General features: G+C 38.2%; 1 protein-coding gene across 17 annotated transcripts in view; it reads left to right on the plus strand.

Annotated features, from left to right (window-relative positions):
* Positions 1-1,216: 1,216 nt before the first annotated feature.
* The window catches only part of sorbs2 (sorbin and SH3 domain containing 2), a 158,190-nt gene continuing 138,916 nt past the window's right edge, over positions 1,217-20,490 (plus strand). For 12 of the 17 annotated variants that reach the window (XM_031896090.1, XM_031896099.1, XM_031896094.1 and 9 more), the window contains exon 1: positions 1,217-1,736. The gene's annotated coding sequence lies outside the window, so the exon portion shown is untranslated. The remainder of the gene's footprint in view (positions 1,737-20,490) is intronic. The other 5 variants (XM_031896119.1, XM_031896122.1, XM_031896126.1 and 2 more) reach the window with 1 other exon arrangement.

The raw sequence follows: 20,490 nt of genomic DNA on the forward strand, positions 1-20,490 counted from the left end.
GGACCAGAACTACAGCTACCATAGGAAATAAAAAAAATGCACTGTTAGTGCACTGAACAAACATACTCTCTCTCTCTGTCTCTCTCTCTCTATGTATATACAGGTATGGGATCCTTTATCCTTAAAGTTCTGAATAGACTTCATTATAAGCAAATAATTAGATTTTTTTTTTGTTTTAATAATAAAACATTAGCTTGTACTAGATCCCAACTAAAGGTGGCCATACACGGGCCGATTATAGCTACCGATATCGGTCCCTTGGACTGATTCGGCAGCTTATCGGCCTGTGTAGGGGCAGCAACGACTGGCCTGCCTGACCAATATCTGGCCTGAAATCGGGCAGATATCGATAAAAAATGGATAAAAGAATAAAAAAAAAACGATAAAAAATTCAGTCGGATCGGGGATCGCATCGGTTCGTTGACGTGGTCCCTGAACTGACTGCGCCCTTAACAGTTGTTATAATTCGATTGTTTGGCCCCAGGGCCAAACCGTCCGAATTAGCCTAAATTCCCCCGATATCCCCCACCCCTAGGTGGGGATATCGGGAGAAGATCCGCTCGCTTGGCGACCTCGCCAGGTGAGCGGATCTTTACGAGTATGGGCACCTTAACATATTGATATTATTAATCCTTATTGAAGGCAAAACAATCCTTTTTGGTTTAATTAATGTGTAAATTATTTTTTAGAAGATCCCTTATCCAGAAAACCCCAGAGCATTCTGCATAACAGATCCCATGCCTGTATATATATATATAGCTACCATAGGAAATACAAAAATGCACTGTCAGTGCACTGAACCAATATACTCTCTCTCTCTGTATATATATATTTATATATAATATCATCTATTATTTACAGTTTTAATAGAAGTATAGTCATGTCTTATTACTCAGCCACTTAATGCAGCTGTTAGAATTACAATGTTAAATACTGGCTCCCTGCAGAAGGAAAGTGTTAATCAGATTGTAAATAACATAGGAATAAAGCCTGGCTCAGTAATATTTGGAGCGTATGTGTAAATACAGTAATTAAAAAGTCAAGAAACACTGGTAAAACAGAGTGTAATTGAAGAAAATTAGCATTCAGGGCTGCTGACCTGCACATGGTCAGCCATGCTTGCTGTGTAAGCCTGTCTGTTGGCTGTTGCCATAGCTACCAAAAGCCAGAGCAACCCAATGAGATATCTGCAGCCCTGCTGAAAGGACCAGCCATTTTGCTCATGGAGAGCAGTGTGCTGTATTATGCCGTTCTATATTCCTGATTAAAAAAAAAAAAAATCTATTGAAAGGTAGCGTAGGAAGCAGCCGTGCTAGCTGATAATTACTAAAGCTGAGAATGCCTTCAAGCTCCCATTTTGACGAGCTGCTGACTGCTGTTCCTATTAGCTGATCTCAGAAGATGGAATGCAGGCTGATAATGCTGCATATCCTTTATCAGGCGGTGGAGTAGGTTTTTGTCTTGTAAAGGCAAGGTTCCCCTGCATCGTTATCTGAGCGGCTCAATACTAGCTGTGTTCCCAGAGAAAGCTCAGTGACCCAAAAGAAGGGTGTAGCCTTTTAGAGAGCTGGGCTTTTTTAAACAAGCCGACAGCAGCAGTGTAGAAGCAAGGTGTACTGCTCGCCGGCTGTGTGCCGCATCCTCCCCTCTCAGGGTAACAAGATCCCAACCAGCTGAATCAGTGTTACCTTGGGACTAAGGCATCCAATACCACTACTGAGCAGCTCATACTGGAGGTAAGACATTGTTATTATCATTATTAACAAGTATTTATAAAGCACCAACATATTCTGCAGCGCTGTATAATAGATGGGTGCATACATGATATGTACAGGTTGTATACAATTGCACACCCATACATGAGGTAATGCAGGCCTTGCTCATTACAGCTGACAATCTAAAACATGTCATATTCCATATAATGTTATGAAGACAAATTGTCTTCCATTTTAATATCAGTTCTCGAATTTACAATAGAAAATGTAAATTGTTCTGTTTAAATGATGCAATGCAGTTATCCCCAGCATTAAGGGTATGTATGTATGGATATTTTTATTTATAAAGCGCTACTTGTGTACGCAGCACTGTACAGTAGAATACATTAATACAAACAGGGGGTTAATAAGATAATAGATAAATACAAAGTATAACAATAAATACAAATAAATACAAGATACAGTTACAGTTGCAATAAGTTAAGAGTCAAAGACACAAGAGGATGGAGGTCCCTTCCCCGTAGAGCTTACAATCTATATGGGAGGGTAACTTACCGATACAAATAGGCAAAAGGGTGCAAACTCAATGTATCATTAATTGTGCTGCTTTATACTTTAGCTTATAGTAAGCTTGCGTCGGAACAGCCAGAATAATGCAAACGCTCACTACATAGGTGTATTGCTTAAATAAAGAAAATGTGCCAGGGGGCTGGCATCAAAGTAAAAGAAAAGTGTGTAAACATGAAATATGATTTTTGTATATTAAGTATCAAATAAGGGCAAATGATGTCCTTTTTTGCTATTTAAAATACTTTCATGTTTAATTGTAAAAAATTGATTTAGATCTGAAATACATAATATTTGCCTGGCATGGATTGCCAGTCCAGAGGTTATCCTGCTATCGTGCACTTGAATACAGTGTCAGATGACAATGGGACTCTTATTTATGGTGGCCTTTTTGTTCTAGGTGCTGCTGACTAGTAAACTTTTTCAAATTGCTATCAGCAAATCTTCTGACCAGCCTGCAGCACAGAAGCCGGTGTTAGTTGTGCCTGTTAAGGAGGCAGAAGGGTTAACAATAGACAGCATACACCCCGGCACTCAGCACACCCACTGTGTTCCATAGCACGCAGTCAGGGAACATAATAGGAAGCAAGCTGAGAGTGAAACACACAGAGCCTGACAGCATTACAGCGTGCATCCAGTCTTGTTTCCCTCCTGCAAAAAACAGGGCACATAAGGGGCAGTAAGCATTAAAATAATATTTCTTGAGCTGCGCTCAGTCACATAATTTGGGGTTCCAACCAGTTATAATGTATTCTCTTTGATGAGCATTCCAGAGGGACATTATGGATGCAGGTATTCAGTAAATAGTTGGCACAATTCCATGTGTCTATATTCATTCTTTGCAATGATTTTCTTGCAAACACAAAATGATCTCCTCAGAGTATAAGATTCACATGGTGCATGCATTTTAGAAAAGCACATTTATATCACAAGGGAGACTTTTATCAAAGTGCTCCAGCAGTAAGATTTGCATGAAAACTTAATAATGAGTCCCCCATCCCCCCCACCAATTTTGTGCATGTTGTGCAAAGCTTTTGCACCCACGCTTACCAGTGTGGCCTTGCACAGCAAGCATTAACTGACCAATAATGAACTGGATGTCCAGATGGCCATTTCTTGGCTGCACCAAGGACAAATGCAAAATTACATTATATGCAGCCATAATTCATTCCTATATTGGCTAAAGATCAAAGTGCCCCTTACACTGCGCACCTTCTTTGTGCACTAAAGAGCAATAAAGGCTCTGTGACTGTCATCACAATAGGGAGTAGAGAGATGTTTGGTTGCTGGTACATATTGTGTGATACTTTCTTTTCCTTCTTTATTACCTTTTTCATTGCTTGCTGGTACTTATGTGGTGATTGCAACAGAATAGTTCAGCCTAATAACTACAGTACACGAAAGTAATAGTGCTATAATATTATATTTTTAAACCTGGAGTTAAATGTGTGAATCAATGTATCTCAGCAGGGGTGTCCCACCTGCTATTATCTGAGGTTGTCGGACTACAGCTCCCAAATTTTGGCTGCAGAGGATGCAGGTTTGACACCCTGGATGGATAGAAGAATTGTTAAGTAATACACATTGTTTCGGCTTTAATCAACATTTTTTTACAAGGGGCCAGTGTGCCTCTGCCCTACCCTAATACCTCCCCTGGATATATTGTTGCTTCTGTGTTGGCTGTCATTTTTTAATGACCAGGGGCTTTTTAACCTCTTTATTCCTAATTTGCATTGAGATGCTATTGATTTATTGAAAAGCACCCTTCCCCCAGCTCATAGCAGCTCTTTTTATATTACCAACTGTTACAGCCTGTCTGCATATAGCCTATATTAAAATTAAAAAAAACTTACTTTTTGACTGTGTTCTGTGAATACTTAAGGAAAAGTATCATTTATACTGTACCTCTGTGAGCAAATAGTACTGGTTTAGAATGAAAAAGCATGGTTATTTATTTGAAGGCAGTGAACAGAAGAATTCTGCATTAAGCATGTGGATTAAGAGCCAAGTGCTAACAGGGGGGTGTACATCTGGGATGGCACTGGGTGTGTTGCAAAGCTGAGCTTTCCATTGTGATGAGGCTGATGGAAGGGGAATGTTATGTTTTTTTAAGGTAGCATGAAAAGACACAATAAGCCCCACCCTGGATTTTCTGCTTGATCCTTACATTGTACCTATAGTTCACTCCTACCTAGAAGCTCACACAACTAGGCCTGATCCATATTTATTATAATACTGCAGATGATATTGCTACAAAATACATATATGTTATTCTTTAATTCCAAGTATGCCAATGAAGTCTCTGGGTGAAAGCACATGACTAGCCACTACAACAGTTGCTATTGTGGTCGCTTTGTCAGAATCCATACTGAACCCAGTGACGAGATTATCCAATATTAACACCTTCCCCGGCATAACATCTGCGGAGCACGTTTCTGCAATGGGATGCAGTTGTTTTTAAAGCAGTAAGAACATCAATTGTAATTCAATATTTTACCAAATAATTGGTTTCAGCAGCAGTGGAGACACCTCTGTTATACCAGAGAAGAAATGACCATGAGAGAGATGCCTCTTGATGCACCTCTCTCGTGGTCCTTCCTTCCCTGGTATAACAAAGGTTAAACTGAAATATGGATTTGCATAAGCTAAGGGGTTTATTTATTAAGCCTCTAAATCATCGTATTACCCTCTTACTGACTGACAGCTCCCATTGATCTGAATGGTGCTGACCAAAGGCTTGTGCACCTGCATTTATTTTATATAATAATCCAACAATATCCTTTCAGCTTTTGAGGAATGTAGGTAGTTGTAGTACAACAACAGCTGGAACACTGGAGAATGGATATTTTTCTTTTGCATTTTTATTTAATTTACACACCAACTACAACAACTGACATTTAAGAAACAGCCAGGACAAGACTCTGTTATACATAATGTGCTGTTAATAGTTCACAATAAGACACAAAAAGCAGATTACAAATCCTGTGCAAGGTACAGAACGCAGCACTTTCAGACTCAAGAACCCTGTGTCCATTGGTACTCCCTGTTTGACATCTGAATGATAAGTAAACCAGCCCACTCCTCACAACAACTGCTTGCATCACTGTATTTATAGGATGATCCCTGCATTCTAGAACTTAAAGGACCCCCAATGTGACCTCAAGGGCCCCCCTTCTAGTGTCCGCACCTCCCCCCCACTCCCCAACCCATGCTGTGCCACATACCCTTTATTTCCAATCGCCTTCTTAAGTTGTGACTGTGAATCAGCAGGGGGATGTCTGCAGCGTCCACAGGGAGCAGGTCTGGGTTGGTGGGACCCATGAAAGCCGGAGCCCACCAGGTTTTTTCCTGCCATCTGCTATTAAAACCCTTTATTGCACTTTGCAAAAGTATAACTCTGAAAAGGACTATATCCAACTACAATATTATAATAATCTGTAATATCAGTCGGAGATCCAGAGGCTCCACCGGAGCCAGGGGTCTACAAGACAGGTATCTAGCCATGGTTTCTCAAACCATTTTAACAAGGCTGACCTACTGATGCACAGTCAGGGACACAAGGTTCATCCATTTAATCCATTTAAAAGGGTTTTTTTTGGCATAGAACAGTGCAGATTTAAACAAAGTTCTGGGTTTCTTTATCAACTGGATCAACTAACCCAGACGACACACCTTAGACGAGTGCACAAGTTGGCTAATTGTGCATCTCAGTTTGATCTTCAAGATTAGTTAAATTCCTTATGTGATTTCACTTGTTTACGATTAGGTTAGTAATGCTGGAAATGTTGTTTCTGCTTTTAGATGTTTCTCTCTTGTCTCAAAAACTTGTGTGCAATATACCGTTAACCCCCTTAATTAAAGTGATATTCTCCTCCACTAAATTTCCCTAAATCCAGTTTTAGAAAATTACATGTATTAAAACAACTCTGCATTTGTTTCTATAGCAACATCTGGTTCCCCGGTTTTGTCATGTTCTCATACATGCCCTTGTTTTATAGCATCTGTTCTAAGGAACATTAATTCTTTCCCCAAATAATTTCCCTCTGGAATCCTTAAGTCAGTTTCTTGTCCCCAAAGAGTGTGTTTCTCGTTCTGTCATGTTAAGCCTCTCACACTCTATTAAAAAACACAGCAAGATAGCAGTTTGCTTTGTGGCCTAGAAATCAGTTTGATAATAGGTGGAAGTTACTCCAGATCCCAGGGGAATTATCAATATAATGTTACAATATTCCCAGAGACTGGGAATATATTAAGTAAGAAGGGCTCATTTTCTGTGTATTTAGTAAAGAAAAAAAAATAAATGCTTGTCTCAAATGATTTCTAACATAGGTACTCCCTTTTATATATTTTTAATTACTGAAAATAAAGCAAGGCCATGGTAAATATAAATTAATTTAGGAAACAATTCCTGAACTCAATCAAGTTGTGTTTATTTTACTGCAAAACAACATTATAACATACACCACAGTGAATCCCTAACATTAAGGTTAATACATTAATGCATCTGGACTGAGAGCCAAAACAGGCCCTGGCATTTCCAGTACACAGAGGCCCAACCAGCCCCCAGCAGCCCAATAAATAGTGATTGTCTCTGGCATCTTACAGCAGCCCCTCTGGAACTTGCCAGAAAGGACAGATTGCCAGTCCGGGCCTGACCAGGTCAAAAATCCCAGAGCAACAAATCCCATGTTTACTGTCAGTCAGGGGAGTAGTATCACATTTTTTAGTACTCATTTAGTAGACACTTGCACTCTGCGGTTGTCCAGCATGAGGAACAGAGGGCAGGGTCAGGAGGTACAGTGGAGCTTTGTCCTTTCCACCACCATAGGGCAGGCAGTAAGGGCAGGGCCCCGTTGTGGGCTGTCCCTCTTGCTATTCCCCAACTTGCGAATCTACATGACATTTAAGTTAAGTGGTGGGAAGGGGGACACTGAAGTACCTCCCCCTACCTGCCTCTCCGCAAAACAGCACTGACTAACACAGTCAGAACCGTATTCATTGGGTTAATTGTAGGTGTCTGTGCTCTAAAACAGATTATAGGCCTTCCATACCATGCAAGCTTTTCTGTTATATAGATGCCCTCAATACCATACCATGGTCACATGACATTGTATAATAATATACATCAGTATTTACTTTATCACAACCACAGTCACACTAGATAGTTTGTCTTTGTTAGCAGTTTAGCACTTTACATATATGATGCTTTGATTCACGTGGCACATCTGGGATATGTTGCTATGTTCAAGGCTAAAAAAATAAATGAATTCACTGTCTCTTTTAGAGAAGTAAGCTAGTGTTAGATCAAACCCCTAGGACCTGCAGGTTTGCCTGTCCTTGCTCAGCTTCTGACAGCAGACATGGACTGCTACTGTTATTTATATACTTGCACTGCTCCTCTAGTGACATTAGAGATGGGTGGGTTGGGCTCTGGCATATAAACAAGCCAGCTAGGCCGAGCTCAGGTTGGGTTAGGGAGGGTTAGAGTCAGTGTTGATCAAAGACATTTTAACCAGGGGATCACTAATGGAAGCATCTGCTATTAACATGTTCTCAAGTACCTCAAAACTTTTAAAAGGTTACTCTAACAAAAAACAATTTTTTGCATAGTGAAAGCAAAGTTAATTCTAAGCATCTTTCCTATACATGTTAATCAAACATTTTCAAACTTATTTTTAAATGCATTGGCTATTGAAAGTGGTAGCTATGCTCACTTTACATCTCGTACATGGTACTGTTATTTTTTTATTACAGGGTCAAAACAAATCAGTCAAAAATAAATAATTTTTGAATTGGGACAAATGGAAAGCTGCATTGCTGTAATTCAGAGATATTTGTACAATGAGTGCCCAGATGATAGATCCCACCTGTTCTTTATATGGAATATTAAACAAACATTTTAGCCCTTATGTGTTCCCTAATGTATATTAGCATATTTGTTAATAGTCTCATACAAGATACAAGTACCAGATCTCATTGACAAAGGTATAAAACAATAAAAGTAAAAGAAGAGCAGAACCTAAATAAGGACTCCTTGTACTCAAGTAGTAGACTCTTTGTGCCTACGTCACTTTTCATATGCTTGTAAACAAGACTGTCTATAAACTGTGTGCTGGCATAGCAAGAAGCTGACTGTCTAGACTGAAGCATATAACCCCAGCCATAGTGACAGTTAGGGTAGACTGTCCATCATAGCCTGGTTTAGTGGTAGGATAGAATGAGCAGGTGAGGTTCCACTTACAAGTTTGAAATAGGACTAGAGCTGAAAAAGGATGGATTTTATCTTTATATTGGGGGGTGGGAGGGGCGCATATCAGTTTCTGTTGATGTCAAAGAGTGCAGTGCTTTTCCAATTGATATTTCCTGCAATCAGAGTTACCAAGTGGGTGGCTAGTGGTCCCGGATATTAAAGGTGAATGATCACATAAACAAAAATATAATACAGGTATGGGATCCCTTACTTGGAAACCCATTATCCAGAAAGTTCTGAATTACGGAAAGGCCATCTCCCATAGGCTCCATTATAAGCAAATAATTCTAATTTTAATTTTTTTTTAATTTCCTTTTTCTCTGTAATAATAAAACAGTACCTTGTACTTGATCCCAACCAAGAAATAATTAATCCTTATTGAAGGCAAAACAAACCTATTGGGTTTGTTAAATATTTAAATGATTTTTAGCAAAGTTATGGAGATCCAAATTAAGGAAAGATCCCTTATCTGGAAAACCCCAGGTCCTGTCCTGAGCATTCTGGATAACAGGTCCCATACCTGTATATGCTTCATGTCATGAAAATAAGAAAATTTCCACACATATATAAACAATTCTGTACTGTTTCTGAAATAATCAAATTAAAGCATTGCTAACCCGCTCATGCTTGTCTCTCTACATAAAGGTTTTGTGTAGTTTCTTTTAAAAGACAGTACAGATGAATCAAGTATAAAGATAGATGTATTTGTTCATTCTAAAAAAAATGACTCAAAGCCTGTATGTAAAAGTGAAGTATAACTTCATTATTTTAATTGGTTATGTTTAGAAAGTTTCTTATATGACAATAATTTGTCCAAAGTTGGACTGAGCCACCATAATTAATAGTGGCCTCCACGGCTCCAGGTCTGTGCAGCAGTAATGTGTGCAGCAGCCTGGGGTCTGCGGTGGTGGATTGGAAGGCAGCGGCAAGATGAGCCATGGTCCATGGCAGCTTGAGGAGAGGGGTAGACACCAGTGGGGACAGGTTATCTATGGCCATGGAGTCCCTGGAGGTCATATAACTGGTTGGCCCTTGGTCTTCTAGTCTGCCCAAGGAGTGAAAACATATTTCTGCATAATGCATGGGTAAAGGAAATGCAATTCTGATCAAACATTTACCAATATATTAGATTTTATTTGCAATGTAAGTGTAATTTCGACTGAAAGCAGTTTCAGTCTACTACAGTTTCCTCCTCTTACTGGCTACGTCTATTATTGCAACGCTGCATCTGGACATGAACAAAGAAGAAAAGCTAAAAAAAAGTGTGCAAAGATCTGAAACATTGTTTCCATAGGCAGACTCAAAAGGGAATAGCAAAGTAAAAACACTGCTTTCTGTTGTAATTTTACAGTTAACTGAAATCATTAAAATGTTTTTTATTTAATTAAATTACTAAATTGCTTAGGATTATATCCTATAAGCAGAGGGACAGTTCCCTGCTTAAATACCTGTTTAATAACTTTACTTACATATAGGGGCAGCTTCATCAAAGTACGAGTTCGAATCACGAAATGGGTAAAATTCGGATTAGAAACGATAATTTCTGATGATCGGAAATGTCACAAAAATGCTTCCGAAAAAATTTAATAGTCACGTAATATCGTATTGGCGATCCGAAAGCCTCCCATACGACTCAATGGCACTCTGCAGCTCCAACCTGGCCAAAGGAATGTCTCCCATAGGGCTCAATGGCACTCTGCAGCTCCAACCTGGCCCAAGGAAAGTCTCCCATAGGGCTCAATGGCACTCTGCAGCTCCAACCTGGCCAAAGGAAAGTCATGATAACGAAGCTTTAATGAATCCGAAACTTTCGTACTTGTTGCAACAAATATGATTTTGTCGCATAAATTTTGTCGCAAAGTACAAAAAAGTTTCACAAAAATAATAAAATGATCAAGCCATACAAGGCCTCCACAATAAAGAAAGTCTTCCAATCATTCTGGTTACAAGAAGGTGTATGTTATGCATTAGTTAAAAACCTGTCACTAATAAATTCAAACCATAGAAAGACAATAGTAGGCTACTTTGTTATTTTAAAAATTCCTGTCAAAAAGATTAAATAATAGCTAAATAATTCCTACACCTATACGATCAGCTTCAATATGCCATTAAAAATTATATAGAGCATCAAAGAGAAATCTGCCTTAATCCAATATATATCATGGCAAAATATGGATCTGTTTGCAAGTATTACATCTAATTTACAAATCTGAAGGCAGGGATTACAATTATATGCTACAAAGCTGTAGTTTAGCTACAAAGCTACAAATATTAGTAAGATTACTGAGCACATCCCATGCTTGCATATGTTCATATTCACATCCAAGAAAGGACAGACAGTAAAACAGCAGGGCAGGAAGAGGGGCCCTTATGAGTAGCCAGAACCCTGCCAGCTCTGAGCTTCTGAGTAAACAAGCCAAGCTCTAAACAGAGTTGGGGGTCAATACAAACTGAATAGGAACAAGGAAAGGAAATAGAGGATATTACATGGGCTTGGACTGGGGAAGGGAAATAAGAATTTGCCAATGGATGCCCCTTCTACCAACTTAAGCGTGAAAGACTCAGGGTGCATCCCGAACAACTAGAAATTCCCCCTAAATCTCTCCTTAATTGGCCTTCTGAATGTCCTTCCAAGCCAGAGAAGTGGCAACCATACTGCTGAGGAACCACTGGGTTACAAGGATTTTCCATCATCATCATCATCATTATTATTATTTATATAGCGCTATCAAATTATTTAGCGCTTTACATCAATTCTAACAAACAGGAATTTTACAATAATTTAACAAACAAGGTTTTACAGAGTAACAATAGGATCAGAGGGCCCTACCCACAAGAGCTTATAATCTAAAGGATTTAAGGGTATATTTCAAACAAAAGGAATATGAAAAGAGGTTGATGATTTATGAATGTCTAATCAACCTAGATAAACTGAATATGCTTCCCTAAACAGATGAGTCTTTAGGGAGTGTTTGAAAGTTTGAAAGGAAGGGGGAGAGTCTGATTGAGGCAGAGAGTTCCAGAGACAGGAAGAAGCCCGGGAGAAGTCTTAAAGTTGGGAATGGGATAAAGTGATGACTGGAGAAAAGATGCAAAGATCAGAGGCAGGACTTGGTTGTGTGAAGGAGCATATTTTGTGATCAGAGCTAAAATATTGAAAGGGGCTTCATTAATGTGAGGGCCTTATATGTGAGTGTCAGTAATTTGATTTTGATTCTAGAGGAGATTGGGAGCCAGTGAAGAGTTATGCATAGGGGAGTGACTGATGTGGAATGGTGAAATAGATGAATGAGTCTGGCAGCAGCGTTTAGAACAGATTGGTGTAGTGAAAAGTGATGTGTTGGAATTCCTGCAAGGAGTAAGTTCCAATAGTCAAGGCGGGAAATTATAAGAGACTGCATAAGTGTTTTAGTTGTGTCTAAACTGAGGTAAGGGTGTATTCGGATAAAGTTGCACAGCTAAATACAACAAGATTTGGTAAGTGATTGGATGTGTGGTGTTAAAGACACTAACTTATAATCAGGGCCCTATATTAAAGAGATACTGAAACCAGAAATTAAACCTTTGTTTATATCTATCATAACATTGTCTTTGCACCCCATTTATAATTTTATCATAAAAGTATATGTCCAATGCTTTTACATTATTTATCAGAACCCCATGTTCCCCTATGAGGGGGCTGCCATATTTGTGCAGCAGGAGGCTGTTAGCATTAAAAGCTGTAACTGACAGGCTGAGAAGGGACAGTCAGGTTGGCAAAACAGTCAGGTTTAGGGACTTCAAGTAACAATTACTTACAAAAGCAGAGCTATCAGTGAAAAACCATCAATATGACAAATAGGTAACTTTTAATGTACTTTATACTTTATACTTTTTTAGTGTCAGTATCACTTTAAGGCCCCTGGCAGCAGATTTTGGCTTGTGGTCCTTGGGTTCCTAGATAATTGGTTTTAAATTTAAACCCCCCTCCACCATTGATTTCCAGCTGAAATCCAGCAATGGAGCTGGGGGGCCTTGTTGCTCAGTAGAAGTGGCATCACACGCCGCTGTGCGTTATGTTACTTCGGTGACATAGGTGTGCATGACAACAGACACATGATGTAGGGGGTGTATTTAGGTCTGCTACTTGTGCTGGTGGCACATGGAAAAGAGGAGTTCAAGAGACTCCCAGTTTATTAACAAACCTAACCCATTCCATGCATGCAAACTGAAGGAAGTGTAGACAAATTAGTCTTGAAAAGAGACTGAAACTGTATGTTTTACCCAAAATCCCATTTACTCTAAATACTCTAGGCTCCTAGAAGCTTGAAGCTTGGAGATTAAATAGGATTAAATAGGTACAGAAATGTTTTATAGCATTTGAAAATTAGTCCGGCACATAACTAGACAGATTATTGAATCAAGTCACTTGAATAGAATTCTGAAACCAAACTAATCTTATGTTTTCAGAAATGATTGTAAATGTTTACTAATTTTCTCAAAATAGGTTTTATCTAATCTCTGGTAACTCAGCATTTAGATTCTTAAATGAAAGCACTTTATTTTGCATATAATCTACTGTAACAACTGTAGATAGATTTAAAAATAATTAGAAAAATAAAAAGTCTTTTTTAATTCAGAAGTCAGGATTTTTAAATTCAAACATTATTATAAGTGAAATGCAATATTAGAATGGATCTCATAACAATACACACGGGGATAACAGTGTGCACCAGTACACACAAAATGTTACCTCTCGAATCTTTGCTTATTTATTAAAAGATTTGAACGTAAATCACCTTAATTGAATAAAACTGTGAGAAAATTAGAATCCATCAAATTTGTATTCTGCTCATTATTTTTAATGGGTTTACAAACTCTCCAAAACAACATTTGAATTCAAACGTTGATAAATCACTTTTTCAGCTCCTCAGGCTGGTTACTACACCATTGGATACAGTCCTGCCATATCTCTGGCATTTCTCAGGGCATTTCTCGGGCATCAGAATTGGGGTGGGTGTATGTGCTGCAGCTGATTTGTTAGCTTCCAGAATGTGTATTAAAACATCTGGCTGACAATAGCTTTTCAAAAAATACGAAGTGCATATTAGAAGAAAAACAGCATGATTGTTCAAATAAAAAAAGAGCAATCACAGCGGAATAGATATGTCTGATTTTTTACTGCTATCAGACAATTCAAGCATTTAAGTATGAGATGTTACCAGGCACTGGCAAAAATTGTGTGTTTGCTTGATTTATATAAATAAGATAATGTGTAGCCATGGGGCCGGTTATTCAAATAAAACTGGGATACAGGGCATGTGTTGTGGCAGATAACAGATACCATGCCATTCTACATAACTATAAAGTGAATACCTAGCTAATATAAAATTGGACATTTGTCGCCAACAAATAATATATTTGTAGATGCTGGATATACATTTTATTTATCAGCCATGTGTCAGTAAGGGGCTTGCTAGCTGAATGCTCTTGCATAGCGATGAGCGAATCTGTCCCCTTTTGCTTTGCCGAAAAACTGTGATTTTTTTTTAATTCCAAATGCATTAAAGTTAATGGGCGTTTTTTTGCAGCAACTTTAGTCTCTGCAACATTTTTGTCTCAGTGACTTTTTTGTCTTGTTGAATATTTTTTTGGCAAATATAAATTTCGCTGCGAATCCATCATTGCTCTTGCATGCTGTTCATCTATAACAATTACCTTTGGCTTAAGCCCCACATTACTATACTAGGCAATATATTATACCTGGCCAAATTATAAATATATATAACTTAGAATACATAGTTTATCATAAATTCATAAAATGATGAAACCCTCACTTTGGTTATTCATAATATTGTGCAGATGTTGCCTAATAATGACACCTGGCCCAGCCTTTAATGAGAATAACAGGGTAAAGAAAGGGATCATTAATGATCAGTCCTTAATTAAGTGTAGCTGACAATCAGGATATATATCCTACGGGCTTATGTTACGTCCATGCCTTATTAGCTTGCTTAGCATTTAACAAATCATGGAAAATGTAAGCTTTAGACAAAACCATAATTGGAAATCTGGTTTAGCTGGTTTCTAAAAGTATATATTTTACACGGATGTCAGTTTACTCAGGAAAGAAATCTTTTATAATTGTTGCACTTTTGTACTGTGCAAGTTTTTTGCAACATTAGGGTAAAGTGAAGTAGGTCAGTTTGTAACGATCAGAGTAGGATAATGAGCAATAGTTAGTATAAGTCATTTAGCCTTTGAACTGTGTAGGCATCACTGAGAAGAGAGGGTAAGGAGAGATGGGAATTATTCATATGTTGGTAGATTCATACACTGAGGCAGGTTTAGAATGACCATTCCCTGAAAAATGATGGAAAATGAAGCATGCATAAAAGAGATTCCTGAATGTGCCAACAAGAATTCATTGCTTTTCTGGGAAATTCACTTCTCTCTTCTTGCATCCTAGATGAAGGGGCGAAGCTGAACATTCCTGTGGTGTTTTTGAGACTGAGAGTCCACTTGAAATAAATTTCCATAGTAAAATGTACTTGACAGAGCCAATGCGCTGACAGTCTACCGAAGTACCATAATAATATATGTTAACTCCATTGGGCACGAGTGAGGTTTGTGGTACACTGGCCTGTTAAACATTAAAGTCCTCTCTGGCGCTTTACAATTAGACATTTCTGGGGTATTGAAAACACATGGAGAATTAATCAATAGAATTAGATCATTTTAGCTCCAATTAATTTATATTGCTAATGCATAATAGCTTGTCATGGATTTGAATTCTGATGATGGAATCTTTATGATGGAATATTTACTTCAAAGATCAAAGGTCCACAACAGTTGTGTTCTAGCAAAAACAATCCCAACCTCTAGCTGCCCAAGCTTGTTAACCTACTCACACAGCCCAAAAAAAATGTTTTTATTCAGCCATTATTATTGCCTTTTAGTGTAGAAAGGTAAATATTTTGCAAAGCTTTACATCTTTAACCCCTGGGATTGAGTTAGCCAGCTAGGCTGGATCCTGATAAGTTGGGGGTGCCAGGTTTCCCCAGGGTGATAAAAAGGGAAGCCTACATGTGTTCTCTCTCTTTTGGTTCCCCCACTTTCTGGAGGAGGTGAGCTCCAGAGGGCCAAGGCGATGGAAGGCCCAGTATAGGAGAAGTAAGCGCCAGGACAGATTTTGTAATAGTTCACTTTAGGAGTGAAAGACAGGTTCCAGATTATTTAGTAAGCAGCCAGAAGCTCCAACACGAAGACTAGTAAGAGTTAGTACTCTGTCATTATAGGGACCCAAGAAGTTAGGCCCAGGAATAGGTAGATTCCTAGAGTAAATTCGCATCGGTGGGTTTTGCCCAGTGATAGGGATTGTTCACTAAAGCAGATAAGAACTCAGCTACCTTTATACTGCAGGGACAGTTAATTGATTCATTCCCTCCCATGTAAGGTAAGATTTTGGTTATTTCTTATTCTTGAATCTATGTATAACTTTTTGTTATGTAATTTGTTTCCACTTTTGGATGGACTACCTTACCCTAGGATCTAAAAAGTTTTGGACTTTTTTCACCGTGTGTGGACTTTTTATGGACATTATTATGCTCGTTTTTTTTTTGCATATTGATTATTATGTTAATCACAGAGGCCTAGGTTTATCTAGTATTTATGAATAGTGGGCTTATCTCATTACGGGTTAATAAGGGTGCTTGAGTGCTTCCTGATACTTGTTCACCAAAGCCAAGCAATGCTACCTCTGGATGTTGCCTAAGCTTTATGAGACATTGTGTGAGTACCATTAATGTGAGAGTATCTATGAGTGCTTACTGTCCAGTTCTGCATGATCAATTGAGCACACACCTGAAAGACATCGTAAGACATTCATCAATAAATTGTTCAACTGTTTCAAGAATGTCTGGTGCCCAAAGTAATTAAGCAACTAAGTGTGGTGTGCAGGATCAGTGTGGTAAACCCTTCCTCCAGTGAGGGCCCACCTGAGAGTAGAGCGTCCGGTGTAACACATGCTTACCAGGAGTTGCTGGGAGTTAGGCACTTTGATCCAGTCTGGAGTACAGTAAGCAAGTACTAGTGCATGTTGGGGTACCACCCTCCCATACACCTGTTCCATAAGTGTGTATTTTTAAAGTAACTCACCAAAAATATCAGTTATCCAAAATATCAGGAAATTAGTGCCTCATGAAAAATGTTTTTTGTAAGCTTATCTAATAGTAAAATCAGTAGCTACACTGGAGTAGCATGTTATTAAATGACACAACGTCATTAAATCCTTCCTGGACATAACCATGTCCGATGATACCCCTTGAGTGCATTATAACCTTCTGACTGGTCTACAGCCTAGGTAATTTTTTATGAAACAAAAAAGATGCTTGCAAAAACTAGTATACTTCCTTATATTACTAATATAGTATATATATATATATATATATATATATATATATCCTATATTATATATTGTTTTAGTTCTCTCCTGAGCAACTTAGGCTACTATTCTGCCACCCAAATACTATAATAACCCATTATGCCCAAAGAAATAGTTTGTTTTTCTACTTAGGCTGCCCTAGACTTATCCAAAATAGATGTATCTGCTCCAACTCACCACCCACCTTGTTTTTTACAATGTTAGTGGCTATGGCCGCCACAGTCAAAGAAGAATTCCGTCAAAGAACAGATGGCTGCATTTCTGGCATAAGTAATAAGCAAACCTTTTGCCCTGGTGATTTTGCTTGAGAATTCAATTCTAATATGCAATAAATATGCAAGAATAGATAAATATGTAAAACCAACATGGCAGTTAAAATTAATAATTTGGTGATCTGTGGGGGGGGGGGGGGGGGCAGCCATACATAACTGCCAACCTATTAGGTATGATTTCTGCCACAAAAACCTGCCAGTCCTACCCCTTGGAGTTCCCAGGCAGCTGAACAGTGTCATGCTTTATGATGACAGAGTGGCAGGAAAATGGACCTACAACTACATTTTATAATTAATATATAATAAGTTAAATTCCTAGAGCGAGGTTGCTGTTATTTGTTATTTTAATTACTAAACAGAAAAAACAACATCACATCGAGATGTGGGACAGTAGTAACAATGATACTACGCTTGTACTATTTTTAAAGTGTATATCATTAATTTTTTATGAGTGGTTACAGAGAAAACACGCTCAGCACAAAATGAAACCACCATTTAATGCTTCTTTGGCAATAATTGAATGCATCTATTGACTTTTACTACATTAACTTCACAATTCAGTGGAGAAAATGCCCCTAGCTTCAGACACTCTCATTTGTACATATGCCTGTTACCACCATATTGTTGGGGCCCTTAGAGTTTTCTTCAGCTGGAAATTCCTTTATTCAGAGATCCCAGTCTCTGTTGCTGCATATTCTATAGGGCCCAATTAAGCTGCAGAAAGTATTTAGAACATATGGTGACATGAATCCATGGTTACTTTCCTTTAAAAAGAATTAAAGTTTTTTTTCAGGTGAATCTTTGTTGACTTTGTGAGAAGAAGGAAGCCTGCATTTCCCTCCTCAAGATTTTATGTTCATGTATTTCTTAGATAAGAGTTTTCTATTGTTGGACAAAATGAATAGCAGAAATGCTAGCATTACAAGCAAAATGCAATAAAAAGAACATTTTGTCAGGCTAATGGCTAAGGGCTGTCTTCTTCACTGGTGTAAATACAGGTTAGTTCTGCAAAGTCGTTTAACTCACAACCACTGCCAGGCCAAGTCAGGGATGCGCCCAGGCCAGGAGCTCTCAGTCTGGACAGTCTGGCATGGACAAGCGCTACAGTGATTTTCAAGGTGCTACATTACCACATCCAGGGCTAAAATGAGGGTTAGGCAAACAGAAAAGATAATTGCTTAGTTCCCCCCACTGTTATGCCCTAGGCACGTGCCTCTTCTGCCCAGCCCTAGTTCCGTCCCTTGCTCACCACACACACTGTTAAAAGCATTTAGGATGATTAGAATATAATTCTCAGCCTGCACAGTGTTTTGGGGGGATGAAGACCTTCCCCAGGTACAAACAAACTGTTGAGTAAAAGGACTTTACAGAATTATAATTGGCAAAAAGTGCTCTTTGCAGCCAAAAAACTGTTGGGTCGACCAACTCATGACTGAGCTTTTAACTATTTAAACCAGGAGAAAGATGGAACAGGCCAGGGCCTGAAATGAATTATGCTTTATAAACCAGGGTTATGCAGCCAAATGATACTTGCTGCAGTTGTATCCAATAAGACAGAATTAGATTGGCACATAACTCCCATTAATGGATCCTATACTCCATATCCAAACTGAGTGTTGATCTTTTACACTGCAAAGCTATTATTGTGCTATGCAAATCTGCACTGTGTTTCCTTAGTATTCTTGTGCTAACAGGTAATTCCTAAATGCTTCTATTATCTAAATTGCTAAATTACTGTTAATCCCAAATTACATGTGTGCGTGTGTATTTTTGTATACACTGAACAGATATTGTGCCTCTTGAATTTTCACATAGCTGGCATTTTTGCAGTATTAACCAAGTCAATCATTACATTGTTAGTTAGATATTAAGAAGCAGTCACATTTTATATGTAAACAAAACTTTTGACATTTAGTAGAACAAGTAGAACCACTAATAATTTCTGTTGTAAACTACAGCTTTAAGTACAATTTCCTGACATATTAGCTTGAAATTAATTGAAACTACATTTTAAAAATATTAAAAATTAAGTAAAAATGTACTTCATAAAGGGGAAATTCACCCAAACAGGACTTTTTGAAAAGTAAACATAATTTCAAGCAACTTTGCAATATACATGTTAAAAAAATATGTGATTTATAATGTTATAATATGGTTTGGAACAGTTCTGTAAGCCTGGCCCCTTGTTCTCCTGCTGATCTGGCTGACTACTTTGAGACTCCAAAAAAAATGTAACAGTAGTTGACTGTCCATAGTAGTTGACTGCATCCTCCGCACCACAGAATCTTCTGCACATGTGATGTCAACAAGAAAAGGTATATCACAGTGCAATGCATTGTCAGTTATGTAGTTCCTTTATTCTGTCTGTAAACTGTGGAGACATTTGTAACATCAGTGTTACAAACATCAGAGTTTTAGTCCCTCCTCCCCTGCTAGGATTTCAAATGATGCAGAAAGAGAAGAACTGCTTTGCAGCTGGATTTCAGCATATAAGTATTTATTCATACTTTTTGAAGGAACAGATTACATGGGGTACAGTAGGTGTTTCTGAGTTGTGTGGGGCTTGTTAACAAATTTTGGTTTGGCCGGAGCTCCCCTTTAAAAACCACCTATTTTCAGTGCTTTCATGACCAGGTCAGTACAAAGCACCAGAATTTAGGTTGTTGCAAATTTTCTCTGTGAATAGAAAATAAACATTTTTTTAGGTTGAAAAAAAGAAATAAATCCAGAAGGTTAATCTTTTACTCTCCATCCTTCATATAGAATAGTTCCTCTTTCATCCAGCAGAAGGCAAGACACACCCTATAAACAAGTATTGTCCAATTTACTACATGAAGTGAGTTGTTTCTTATATAGCATGTTTAAGGGCTGGATTAAATCACAATGATGATGTCAAACATAGAGGTTTATGTAACCTTTGAGCAGATTGAGGGTTATAAAAGTCCTTTGGAGGGGCACATCCGGGCCTGAATTAATATATGAGCTCTTGTGTCTCTAAACTAAATACGATTTAAATATTGTGTGTAATATTTTGTAAATATAATAAACTGTAAGCCTTTTAAGCTACAGAGAAAAAAAACAGAGTTGTACAAAAATGGTGGCTCATGTAATGGATCACTAAAATACCAGAGATGTCTGAATAGATGTGTGCTACAGATATTTCCAACTGTCACAACTGGTTGATTTACAGAGGGAGCAGCCACAAAGAATTTTTTACATAGCTCCTGTGTTCGAAAGTAAATCAGATTTAGAAATTTTGCCTTT

Source organism: Xenopus tropicalis, chromosome 1 (genome assembly GCF_000004195.4).
Source record: "Xenopus tropicalis strain Nigerian chromosome 1, UCB_Xtro_10.0, whole genome shotgun sequence".
Taxonomy (NCBI): Eukaryota; Metazoa; Chordata; class Amphibia; order Anura; family Pipidae; genus Xenopus; species Xenopus tropicalis.